At 45.3% G+C, this 13,626-nt stretch overlaps 1 protein-coding gene across 5 annotated transcripts in view; it reads right to left on the bottom strand.

The window, feature by feature from the left end:
• Window positions 1-12,611, bottom strand: part of FAR1 (fatty acyl-CoA reductase 1) — a 40,830-nt gene extending 28,219 nt beyond the window's left edge. The window contains exon 1 of one of the 5 annotated variants that reach the window (XM_074917827.1): window positions 12,422-12,611. The gene's annotated coding sequence lies outside the window, so the exon portion shown is untranslated. The other 4 variants (XM_074917828.1, XM_074917824.1, XM_074917826.1 and 1 more) reach the window with 4 other exon arrangements.
• Between the last annotated feature and the right edge of the window lie 1,015 nt (window positions 12,612-13,626).

Genomic DNA, 13,626 nt, shown 5'->3' with positions numbered 1-13,626 from the left:
ATAGATTCCATAAAACCATCCTAAAAAAACTAACAAAAACATCCTCTCTAAACAGTGACAGAGTGTTTCTTAAGCAAGTAAGAATTACAACACTGAACATTTAACAGGGTGAGAGCCTCTCTTCACCTACCATCCAAGAATAAAAGGAATGCAACTTCTAAATATACTTAATTCTTCTGAAACAACAAGCTACTGCAAGCAGGAGTTTATCAAGGAATACCCAAGATGCTGGATGTTAGGAGTGAACAACTGCAGGCTTAATCTGCACCTTCTGCCCCTAGAGTAAGGAAATATTTTTTGAATGCTTGTCTATATCTCAGTACCTGGCATATTAAAGCAATTGTGCTGTGCTTTTCCTGTGCTCGTATCGTGACAAAGCCTCTGAAGGAGCTCTAAGTGATTACTTGCCAGAAATGAGTTATCACCTGCACAAGCCCAGTTTCAGGAGTCTGGGTACAAAGTCTTACGTTTTTTGGTCCAACACTCCAAATCTGATTTTGACTCCCTTCTTTGACAAGGTTAGCTCCCGCATTTATTAGTGAAACATCTAAAACCCGATAATGGCATACAGTAGCGAGTTTAGAACAGAACAAGCACTGCTATTTCCATTGGGCACTGTAACCATCCAAATTGTTTCTTTGACGGCTATGAGACTGAAAGAGGTGGATGGAGGGAGAAAGCTATTTACATTAAACCACTTCTGCCACACACATAAGACATTTTAATGCCAATTTCAAAGCACAACTCCTGCAATAAAGCCTGGAGAGTAAGATACAGCATGGTTGAGTCATTTTTTCCTGTTCAAAGATACGGGCCTGTTGTCTTCACTGTGGCTCTTTAAGTCACAATTAACGCTCTCTGGTATTCAGATCTGTCCTCCCCGAACTTCCAACTTCCTGGTCTTTGCACACACTATTCAACTCCATTTCCTCCTAAAAATCCACACGCTTGCTCCCCCATACAGGATAAGACTTCTGTTCCCTTAAAGAGGGAAGAGAAAACTCATGCAATCGTTACCTTAACAATTTTGTCAAAGATTCAGTTTTCTTATGGTTCATACATAATCTTGTTACTAAATCCCCAATCTAGCCAGAATTCTTATTTTTTTAACCCTTAAGACTCTATGACAGTACTTTAATACCATCAGCCCACTTGCCCTTCCTCAAAGGAAGGCTTAATACTACTTCTGACATAATGCTGTATCCTCAGTCTGCAAACGTTCACACGGGCAGAGACAGTCTTTTGCTACATAAACACAGGAACCTTGCTACAACACCCAGTACACGGGCTACAGTCCAACACCTATTTCTAAAAGCTAAAACAATGAAAAAAAAGTTATGCTGACAGTGGAAATATCTGTGTAGCTATGGTCCAGCTTTTTAGCTAACTGAAAAATCTGACAATGTTTAGGGTCATACGATGTAAAGAAAACTAGATGGCAGAATAGATCAGAAAGTTTCCTGCCTCAGTTATTACCGACCATACTTTGAGTATGAGGTTGATATCAGATCAAAAATAATTATACTATTGTCCTGAAACACTTACAGAATTCCAAACCTACAAAACATCTAGATCCAAAGCTATGATTAAGCATAATGATGAAATGGGTTCGGTTAAACCAACACTAACATACGTACGTTCATACTCGAGAGACAGCAACACTTATATGTATGCAGCCTAATTTTATTTTTTTTTTAAGGACACAAATGTTTCCTTTAAGAAACCATTCCCCTTTGCTCTCTGACTACTAGCCTCTGGTAGACTTTGTTCATAGCAAATTTTCCGCCCTAAGTTTGTCTTCTATTTCTATTTCTCTAGAAGATTCCAGCTAGAAAACAGAACTGGTGACCTTTTCAGAAGTACACATTGCTGCCAAAGTTACAGCAATAAACACCAGGATCGTGAGGGAACTGTCTACAAGCACCAAATTTGATTTAAGGGTAGAAACCATGTATGGAATCTAGATGTGAATCAACAGTTTTGCCCCACTAGAGAGAAAGGTTATCTCAACCAGAGGAAAGGGAAAGAATGTTCCCGTTCTCCACCTACCTTTCCCCACCTCCTCTGAGAAAGCATCAGTCAGTCAGCATAGCATAGCTGGCAACTCCCAATTTCAAGCTCAGAAGGAACTTCTCTCACAGGTATATTACCTCTGTTGCCTTTTAAAGTTCTTTACAGCAGCAAATTACTGAAGAACTACATGATAATTGGGGTTTACAAAAACCCCAAAAAACAAAAAACAACACAGTTTAAGAAATAGACCCAGTTCCCAGTGGAAACTTAGTTTAACCTCCAACACATGACAGGCTGTAGTAGATCCAGAAGAATATTCCTACCTTGCAAGACAACACAGCAAAATCAAATTTAGCATTTTAAAGTTGATATTTAAGTGTCACAAATTGTTTTATCTAGTTTTAGAGTCTAACTTGTATGTTTGCAATAGCTGAATTGTAGCCGTTAACCAACAATACATATTTTCACCAGTTATCCAATGACTTGTTAACAGCTACCTCTTCAAACACACAGACAGATAACTCCTATCAAACACAAAATTGTTTAAAGCACACTTTGGAATATCTGAATCCCTATCTCACAGCTACTTTTTTGAGCTAATAAGTAAAAACATTCAAAAAAAAAAAAATCTGATGCTAGGCTACTTCCGAATTCACAAGTTAGGGGCTAAACCAATGGTGACACTTCGAAAATACTGCTTATTTGAAGGGTGCTCTCCTTTGATAAATAAGAGCTCCTAAACACTTCAGCAAAAAAAAACCACAAGCCAGGATCCTAGCCAGAATTCCCCATCTTGTAAAAAATTGTAGTGTCCAAGGCTGAGCAAGTGCTATTATGGAGCAAACAACAGCAGCTCTGTTTGTCTTCAGAGCTACTGCAGCAATATTTAACTCATTGCTTCAGACAGAAGTCTCTGACTCTCAAAACAAAGACAATTCTGTTTCTAACAGGAAAAAGATCAATTCTCATGTTTGTCCAAACACAGATCAAGATGCTGAAAGATTTACTTTCCAAGTGCCAGGAAAGCCTGCTGCAGTTTCACTGAATGTTTAAATGCTAAACCCAGGAACTAGAAAGAGTGTACATGTATGTCCTTGATCGAGATTAAATGGTCTGTTTTCTAGTTTATCACTGACAAACATTAGGTCAACAACATGCTCCCTCCAAATTCAATCATACTGAGATTATCACTCACAGGAAATAGAAAACATGTATTTCCCAATCTCTCAAGCATCAGCAACAAGCCACAAAGTTCTGCAAAAATACAGCCTGACAAACCCATTTCCCCCTTTCCCTCTGACAGCTTGAGCCTAGTACTAGAAGCAGTACAACAGGGAAAGGTCTAAAAGTAACGTGGAAGAAACATTTGGTGCATATTCAGGAGATGAAGTCTATCTAAACATCAAATCTGAATGTACCAAATATTTTTAAACACCACACATGCGTCCACACCACACAAAAATCATTACAGAAGTCCCTCAAATAGAGCTTCAACTGTCACATTTCAAGGACACCACAGCAAGCAAAAAAAAAAAAAAAAAAAGAATCTAAGAACTGGAGAGATTCAAGCAACAAAGGAATAAATATTTAACTCATCTAAACAAGGTTACTGCCAGAAAGACGAGCCTGGGTCATTTCATTTGGTGCCTTGTTTCCACAAAAGCATATCAATGAACGCTATCAGCAGAATGTCCACATTTTCAACGACCACAAGGGTCAATGATCTGCCCTATTTGGACAATATCTATCCAGTGTATCACCAAAGGATGACAGTTTGTTTGTCTTCACGGTCCAAGGTTATATCCATTGAGAAACCTTATCTGTGAAAGATACTGTTTTAGAAGATTAGTAGAGACTGACCTGATGGAACAGAGCACTTCCTGTTGGAAACTGCTTTTGGTGGTGTTAACCTTAAAGCATACCTATTCCAAACTTCAACTATGTGGAAGATTTGGGATTCTTCCCACAGCTAGCAGAAAGACAAGCTTATCCATGTTTTAGACTTCATCAACATTCTTATCTACACTCTGCAAGGTCATTTTCTTTACTAAACTGTAAGCCACAGTCCCCTGCAGGATAAACCTGCCAAGAAAATTTAACACATCTCCAGGAGCTGGAAAACACATTGCCAGGTCTGGAAGCTAATTAGAACAACTAAGTTTGGAAGAACTATCAAAATGGGTCCACCAATTTATTATTAGCTAACCAGTCTTTGGCTTATGCCTGGTAGTATGCCAGATAGTGTCTCACTGCACACTTTCCGGACAAGTGACTGGATTGGAGGAATCGGGTAATAGTAAGTTCTCTCATGTAGATCAACATGCCTTTATTGACAATCTCTACAAACAAGTGGAATGCAACAAAACTAAATAAATCTTAAAGATTATACCTAGTCATCACAACCGCAGCATAAATACCACCTGCAGACCCAAAGCTGTATGTGGAATAAGGCAAACGTGGCTGACACTCGGTATATTTCTGAATTTCTGACAATAGACATTTCAAACTAGTTATATTGTTCAATCTTGAAGATGTTCAGAGAGACTAACCTACCAACAATACAAGATTTGTCCACTTTAAATCATTTATCCATTGAAACACAATACCAGTTATAGTAGCTAATATAGTTAGATCAAAGTTTACATAACTAAGTGTATAGCCTTATCCACAAATAAAGTAGACTTGCTTTGAAAAAAATGATTCTTCTCACTATTCTTAACCACAGCAATGTGCTACATACTGAAAGCTTTTTCTGGACTGTACGCTCCTCAAGCTACATTCCTCCTGGATATAACAGCACCTCTGGCAGTATATGCATTCAAGGGAAGGAGCGCTATTAAATTGATTTTTGTGAGACTTACCTCATACTGCATATGAACTATTTAACAGCACTACAGCATTCTGATACCAAAATCTAGATTGATACCAGACACTGAAGTCGTTCCGTAACCTCCTTTAAGACAACACTGACAAACACCAAGCTCAGTATTCACTCAATTGCTTTAGGAAGAAGCATGAATTTGGACCAACTAACCCATAATTTATTAGCAGAACCCAGCCCAACCCACAAACTATTTAATCTGCCATATGAAGATACCCTTATGAAAGTTAGATACTTTGAAGTCAGGGCTGTGTCTGAAATCATGGCATCGTCTTTAACCTCTTCTAATCCTTTAGTGTTACTGAGGGGAAACTGACCCCAGTGTGGGCCACATGTGGTTACACAGACTTCTTACGTTCGTGTTCACACACCTTTCAGCCAAAATTCTGACTTTACTACAAATTTCCATTCACTTATGCTTCTATTCAGAAGGATTCTTTACCAGATGACTTTGAAATTACTTTTGAATAGTAAGTACATTGTTCACAAAGTACCAGAGCGGTGCCTTGCTTTGCTGTAATTGCACGTCTTTTATAGGAAGTCCCTCCCTTGAAAATGAATTAAAACAAAAGAGGTTTTTACTATCCCTATATAATTAGGTTATAAGGTTGTGTTTTTCTGAATTGTTAACTGTTTGAGCTTAGTCTTCAAGTGCATGTTGAAGGAAAAATAACTCTTTTGGTACAATTAACCTCATTTCTCCAAGTCGCACAGAAGGCACAGATCAGCTCAGAAATTAAGCTCTTACAGTAGAGCGCACACCACATAAGAACATTCACTATACTCCATCTCCGGTTCAAGTGGAAACACATTTAACACTTACATCCAGAGAGTTTTCAAACAAGTTTTAAGAAAATAAGAGGCAGGCAGATTCAAGATTTGCTGAACAGGATCACAGTTGTAGATCATTTTTTCTAAAGTTAATGTGAGATCTGCATTAGAAATCTCACTTGTGCTTTTGGTTACGGAAGGATTAGGAGATAAAGCCTCACTGTTTATCAAGGTAGTTGCATAAATCATGGCTCTTGCTTTGCATAAATCATGACTCAAGTTAACCCTGAAAGAACAAAACCCATCTGAACCACCTACCTACAACATAATGAAGAGTAACACTCACAGTTAACTACCACATAAACTGCTAAAGCTACAAGATCACCCAATTCTTATTTGCTGCACTAAGAAAATAAGCCAAAGGCATCAATTTAACCTTCATACGAGTATGCTGATACCCAGTGCAGGTTATCACTGGGAAAAGCCTCAGCAGCAGGAGGATTACTGCTCCAGTAATTCCTGTGATACTGTCATTTTGCTGGAAGGGGAAAGCCAAAAACCAGGTGGAGGAAAGGGGATGGGGGGGGGAAACAAACAACACTTAAGCGGCTCATCAGTCTGCCTGGTTTCACCATGAAGGGACAAATCCAGGTAATTAAACCCCAGATTTCCTATGCCTCATATTGATCAGACAGAACAAAAGATAGCTACCCAAAAACTGCACCTGCAATTACATTCTGTTCAAAATATCAGAAGGAAAAGACAAGCCACCTTAGCTAGTCTTTTACTAGAATTGCCTTGGCACATATGATTACATTTATTACCAAAGTATTTACAATCGGAATATTTCACTGAGAACAAAAATCTCAACTCTTATTCCTCCCTTCTTTTAAATTATATATATTATTATAGAGTTAGGTGTGCCGGTTTTGGCTGGGGTAGAGTTCATTTTCTCCACAGTAGCCAGTACAGGGCTGTGGTTTGGATTTGTGCTGAAATCAGAGTTGGTAACCCCGGGATGTTTTAGTTAAAGCCGAGCAGCACTTACACAGAGCCAAGGCCTCTCCTGCCTCTCAGCCCACCCCACCAGTGAGGAGCTGGGAGGGACCCAGCTGAGCCCAGGGGTACCCCAGGGCAGTGGCCTCGTGCTCAGCACATACAGCTGGGGGGGAAGGCAGAAGGGGGGACGTTGGGGGTGATGGAGCCCGGCTGGCCTGGAGATGGCTGAGCACCCGCCTGCCCGCGGGGATGGGGAATGATCCCCTTGGTTGGTTTGTGCACATGACTTTTGCTTCACCAAGTGATTAAACTGTCTTATCTCAGCCCATGACTCTTCTGATTCCCTCCCCTATCCCACCAGGGGGGAAAGAGTGAGTGGCCACATGGGGCTGTTGGCAGCTGGGGTTAAACTTGCAGCAGTCGTGGGACTCAAATGGTTCAACATAGCGGCAGGTTTGACTGGAAGGTGCCAGGTCGAATTTAGAGCTGTCGTTGCTGTTTGGCTATTAACTGGCAGGCTCCTGTGCCTGCCATGGGGCTGCTTGCCTTAACTCTGTATCAGAGTCCAGTGCTTGTTAGTGGCTGCTCGCTGTACTGCTGTAGCACTGATCATCTTACCCTGCCGTGCCTGGGCACATTTTGAGAGCAGCCATGGCGATGTGCCTGGGCTGGCAGATGGCCAGGGCATCGCTGCTGGCTCTGGGCTGCTATAACAGACGGGCGGGAGCTCACGCCTGAACCCGAGTTGAAGGGACTGTGACCTGTGGATGAGTCCCTGAGGGGCAGGACACCCCAAAGCAATTGTGGCAGTGGCAGGTGCAAGCAGCAGGAACACCCCTGGAGAGCCTGTGGCTCACGGAGGAGGCTCCACCTGGGGCAGGTACCCCCTAAGGGACTGCAGTCTGGGGATAAGGCCAAGATGGAGCAGGGGCAAGGACAGGAGGTCACCGCAGTGTCAAACCCAACGGTCTGCTCCAAAGGGACCAGGGAATGAAGACTGTATTGGAAACACCTTTAAATTGTCATAACTCATTATTTGAGTTCTATGTCATAGGCATTACTATAGCAGGAACCACACAAACCAGTGGCAGAGAAGCCTTACAAGCAGCAGTGACCCAGCTTGAGCTGGCTTCGGGGCCCAGTAACTCCATGAACACACCAGTTCTCCTGTCCTGAATGACCACTGGAATAGATGGAGGCCACTTTGGGGACATTTATGGACATTTTACACACATTTCACAGGGGTGGTCCATAAACTAAGGGAGTGATATCTGTGTATTGTATCAAATGATAGGAAGAATAATGGCAATTTATGAGGATATACTGGATAGTGTGGGACCTGAGCACGACATAAATGGTATGGAATAAGGGGTGGAGAATGTGGTTTCTCTGCAGTACATTTAGTCTTCTCCACAGTGGCTAGGATGGGGCTACATTTTGGACTGTGTCGAAATCAGAGTTGGTAACCACAGGATGTTTTAGTTAAAGCCGAGCAGCACTTACACAGAGCCAAGGCCTCTCCTGCCTCTCAGCCCACCCCACCAGTGAGGAGCTGGGAGGGACCCAGCTGAGCCCAGGGGTACCCCAGGGCAGTGGCCTCGTGCTCAGCACATACAGCTGGGGGGGAAGGCAGAAGGGGGGACGTTGGGGGTGATGGAGCCCGGCTGGCCTGGAGATGGCTGAGCACCCGCCTGCCCGCGGGGATGGGGAATGATCCCCTTGGTTTGCTTGTGCACACGACTTTTGCTTCACCAAGTGATTAAACTGTCTTATCTCAGCCCATGAGTTCTCACTTCCACTCTTCTGATTCCCTCCCCCACCCCAAGAGCAAGTGGCTGTGTGGGGCTCAGGTTGCCAGTCAGGGTTAAACCACAACAGAAGGCTTGAGTCACATTTTACAGCAAATGTTACACAATGAATTTGAGTTCCTAAGAAACAACACTTCCAGGTTCCTTCCACACCTTTTACAAAAAAATAATCCAAAACTATCAACCTTGCTTATCCTGTCAACTCCTCTCAGCTGAAGAGTTTCAGGTAGTTTAAAAAAGATTTACAGGGAAAAAAAAGCCAACCCACCATAATGCATTATTTGACAGATAGATGTCAATGTTTTGTATTAATTCACTAACTATACTTCTGTGAGAAAATCATCAAGTGCTGCCAGTCACGTTTCACCAAATCCCAACTTCCAGTGCCTTTGTGGTAAAGGACACCCATAGTAAGCATACTCACAGCTGGCAAGCTGACTGTTGAAAAGCTGTAAGAAGAGTTAAGATTTTAGAACTCTGTTAAAGTTACAGTCAGGTTCTCCATAACTAACCAAGAATTTAATTCCTTAATGTTTAGGTGAGTCATTTACAAATTCTTCATACAAAACCACAGTCAAACAATGTAACATCTTAACATGGTGCAATTCAATGGTTTTCCAATTCAATTTGATAAAGATATTTCCTCTCCCATTATGTTTCTGTAGAAATTCCCAATAATTCTTCTGAAACCTAAAAATAACTCATTCATCTGACAAATGCTCTATCATTGTATTTGAAGCCTAATTACCTTATTTAAAAAAAAAAAAACACATACGTTTACCCTTCCTTTTCTCCAACACATGTAGAGCAAAAACCCCGTGAAAAAATTAAAAGCTCATTTTCAAAATTTAAATACTTAAATAGCTTAAACACATACACAGTTAAAGTTCTACTAACAGATTGCCTACCTGTCCTACAAACAGGACAAAGAAGTGAACACCAATTAACAGGGCACATGAAGCCTCCCTCTTCCTTCTCAGCAGAGCAGAGGTATTTACACCACCCCTGTAGCTGATACTGACCACAGAGATGTTAAGGGCTCCAATCTTAACTCCTGTTTACACCAAAGGATGTGTTATTTCAATCTATCAGTTATGCCTATTGCACAAGAAGCTCTACAAATTTACAAACATCAAGCTGAACAATGACGTGGAAAGGTTGGCATGATGTAGTGAATCAACACCAAATGGCAGCTTAACAAAATCCACTAAGCATAGTCTTTTAACCACACCCAAAGGAAGAAAGTAAGGAGGTGCATCAGTGGAGTCACACATTCTTTGAGAAAGTTTGGAAAAAGCTTAACAAAGCTAAAGAAGAACAGCTTTATAGAAGGGCCTCACTATAAACCCTGGGTTGGAGACACTCAGAAGAAAAAAGAAAAAAGGCAACTAGGAGCACCTAGTGTGCTCAGAGAGACAGTATTTGTCAGGACTCTTTGCAGCTTCAAAACTGTTCAAAGTGTTGAGGCTAAATAAAGCATAGCTGCAGGACTGTATGACTGCAAGGCTCAGAATTAGCATCTGGGAGAAACACTGTGGATGGACATGACGGTACTAACCATGTCCAGTCATTAAATGACGGTAAGTCTTCCACCTACAAAGTACCAAACTAACCAAGTACAGGTTTTGATGATACTGGTTCCTTTTCAGAAGTTCTTGTTTGTTTGCTTTAAGTTCCCAGCAGCTCTGTTTCCTGCACAAGTAACAAGGCACACTGTACTGAACACAGACCCTCCTCAAACACCAAATATTTTGTGACAAAAAACCCAAAACACCCACACAAAACACACACACACAGTTTCTGGCCAGAGAAGCTAATCAAGCTTCAGATCACTGCAATGATACAGCCTCGTCTTCGACACCACCTAATACCTTTTCTAGCACTTGCTTAAACTTTCCAAACTGTTGTAATACCATTTTGGTTCGTTACACATCCGTTCCAAGCACTGAAAGCACGGTGTTTGTGAGGAACTGCAAGTTCCAACAAGAGCTAGAACTCAGAAAACAGGAAGATGACAAAGGACCCTTTGCTTTGTAGTAGTCAGGAGGAGATGCAGTTTGGCCTCTCAGGAACAAAGAGGCTCTATGGATGGACGGATTCTCCCTCTCCAGGAGAAACGTTAGTACAGGTATTTCAAGACACCTATTACTCCACCTTCCAAAGACAACTCACCTATGCAGAATCATGGCATACTGCCAGGAGTTGCACTACAAAACTGACACTGAGTGATGCTCTCTGCTTCCATCTGGCTAGTAGACATGTATTTTCAGAGTCTGAAGAACACTAAACACCAAATGAGGAGAAATCCTTTGCTATTATATAAGAAGCTATAGTTTTGCTTCAATGCTAACTTTTTATTGACAAGTATCAGCTGCTTTGGATAATTAAGATGTTGACCGCTTGAGTATTTTGTAGCTATAGGAAGTAAAAATATTTATCATGTCCAAATATTAGACAGTCACACTTAATGCAAAACTGTCCCACTGTGCTTTTACTGTTAAAATTTCTAGTAAGGCCTCACTAGACCTGGAGTCCAGCATAAGGTAAATAAACAGAGACTAAGTACCTGCAGTAAAAAGTTACAGATTTAGATTTGCATATTACTTTATAGTTCTGCAACAGCTAGGAGAAAAAGAAACCTGCAAGGTCACTCTCTTCATACGCAGTTGTGGGAGGTTTTGGGTGGGAAAATTGCTGGGGTTTAAGCCATCTATATTTGATGAGAGGGTACAAAAAAATGAGTAAAAAATCTGAAAAGTAAAGATCCTAGAAATATATTACCTGACACTTTATTGCAGCACTTTGGAGATTATGTATCTCAGTTACAAATAAGGAAAGTTGGGAGTCAAGAAATTCTAGCCTGCCACAGTAGAGATGGACGTCACAGACAGTAAAACTCCTACATGCTCCGCTTTGGACTTAATTATTATTGAAAGTTATTAAAATATCAAAAACTCTCAGTTGCTAAAGCTGTGAAGTAGGTTAAGTGAAATTAAAGGTTTCTATTTCCATGGGATTCAAGCTGGTTTCAATTACAAGTTTGCTAGCAATCGGTGTACCTCTGCAGTTAGCCAGACTTTAAACTTCACTCGAGAAAGTCTTTCTGTAGACCCAGGCGGCTCCTGCTCCACAAGACCCCAAGTCTCGACCCCAGTCAGGGGCTGCTGCACACCCCAAGAGCTACCAAGGCTCTCAACCCACTATTTCCTGATGCACGGACGCACTGAACTGGGGCTCCTCTCTGAAAAAGCGGGCCGTTTCGGTTCTCTTCCCCACGCACTCTTCTAAGCGGGCGGGGGACTTGCGGCCTTTTCCTGCAAGACTATTCTCTGCACTAACCGCAACTACGTGGGCTCGAAGAAGGGGGAACTGCCGTGGCGGCACGGCGGGAGCTGAGGGAAGCCGGAGCTGCCTCGCAGGGAGAGCCAGCGCGCCGCGGCTCCAGGAGGCCCATCCAGTGACGGGAGGGCCGGGGAGGCGGGCGGCGAGGAAGAGCGCGGGGGGAAGGGTGGTCCCCGCCGGCCCCGGGCCCAGCGGCAGGTGGAGCGGGCCACCGCGGGGCTTTCGGCCTCGCCCACGCGAGAGCGCAGCCCGGCAGGGCCGAGACAGCGGCTGAGCGAAGCGCTCGGGGCTCCCCCCTTCCCCGAGCACCGACGCCGGCAAGGGAGCTCCCCCCGCCAGGAACGCGCCTCCGGCCCGCCCGCCACCACGACGCCCCTCGGCGCTCCCCGTCCCCTCCCGCCCCCCCCTCGCAGCTCCCGCCGCCCGCCCTCCCCGGCAGCCTCCCGGAAACGCCCGGCGGCGGCCGGCTGCCCCCGCGCCCCCCCCAGGGACGACAGGAGAAGATGGAGCGGCCGCAGCCCCCAGCCGCGCCGCGCCGCCTCGGCCCGGCCTCCCGCCGCCGGGGCGGGCGGTACCTGCTGCGGGCGGTACCTGCTGCGGGCGGTACCTGCTGCGGGCGGCCTCCCGCGCCGCGCCTCGCTGCCCCGCGCCGCGCCGCTCCGAGGGGCTCGGGCAGCGGCCCTAAAAGAGCCGCTCCCGTTGGGCCGCTGCGCACGCGGCACCCGCGCGCCGATTGGCTCCTCGCCCCGCCGCTCGGAGGGACGAGGACGCCGGGGGTTGGCGGCCGCCGGGAGCCCCGCCCAGCGCCGCGTGCGGGGGGCGCGAGGCGGGGGCGGGGGGCGGTTGTGATTTGCGCCGCCGCCCTCGAGCCCGCGCGCGCGCGCTCGCTCCTCGCGCTCCCGCCCCGCAGCCCCTCGCGGCAGCGCGCGGCCCGGGCAAGGGCGGGAACGGCGGGGGAGGCGCCAAACGGGCCCCGCGGCGGCCCCGCCCCGCCCCGCCCCGCCCCGCCCCGCTGCCCGCGGGCGCCGCGCCACCTCGGGGCCGCCCGCCGCCGCGCAGCTCCCGCCGAGCGCCGGCTGAAGCCAGCCGAAAGGCCCGAAGCCAGCCGAGGCTGCCGGCAGCCGCCGCCGCCTCCGTCAAAGCCAGCCCCCTTGCTGGGGTAGCGGGAGGCGGCCTCGGGCGGAGCTGGCGTCACCGCGCGGCCGCCAGCGCCACGCCGGAGGGCAGCTTTCAGCAGGTTGGCCCCACAGGCCCGACGCCGCGGCAATAGCATCACCTATGAGGGATGCGCGTCCCGGCCGTGCCGCGCAAATCGACGTGCTCCGCTTACCTCACCGCCTGCTACCGAAACCCGCCAGGCTCCGCAGCAACGTGCCGTTATGCCCCGGCCTGCCGCCATACGCCGTTTATTTCACAACGTAAAACGTTGCACAGATGGACATGCATAGGCTTAAAAAAAAAAAAAAAAAAAAAAAAAGGCGGCATTCAAAAGTTAGGAAACACCCTATATAAGCTTGTGCAACCCATATTAATTCAGATTACAGTGGATATAAAGTAAGAGAATTGTAAACACAGCCTTTGCTTATGTAACTGGATGTTGGTTTTTTGGAATGGTTTCTGCCTGATCCAGGCCGTGACAATGGGAGCTCTGCTCACATAATCCACCGCTATTCACTAATGGTAGAAATCATATTTATAGATGTAGATTTCATGATTTATTTACTCAATACTAGTTAAACCTAGTACCTAAGTACTTCTTGACAGAGAACTTAGAATCACGTAACTCTAAACTCTTTATCATAACTGTTAGTG

The sequence above is a fragment of the Athene noctua genome, chromosome 14, assembly GCF_965140245.1.
Source record: "Athene noctua chromosome 14, bAthNoc1.hap1.1, whole genome shotgun sequence".
In the NCBI taxonomy this organism is placed as follows: Eukaryota; Metazoa; Chordata; class Aves; order Strigiformes; family Strigidae; genus Athene; species Athene noctua.
The sequence above is the reverse complement of the archived record's forward strand: the minus strand, read 5'-3'. Positions and strand labels throughout refer to the sequence as shown.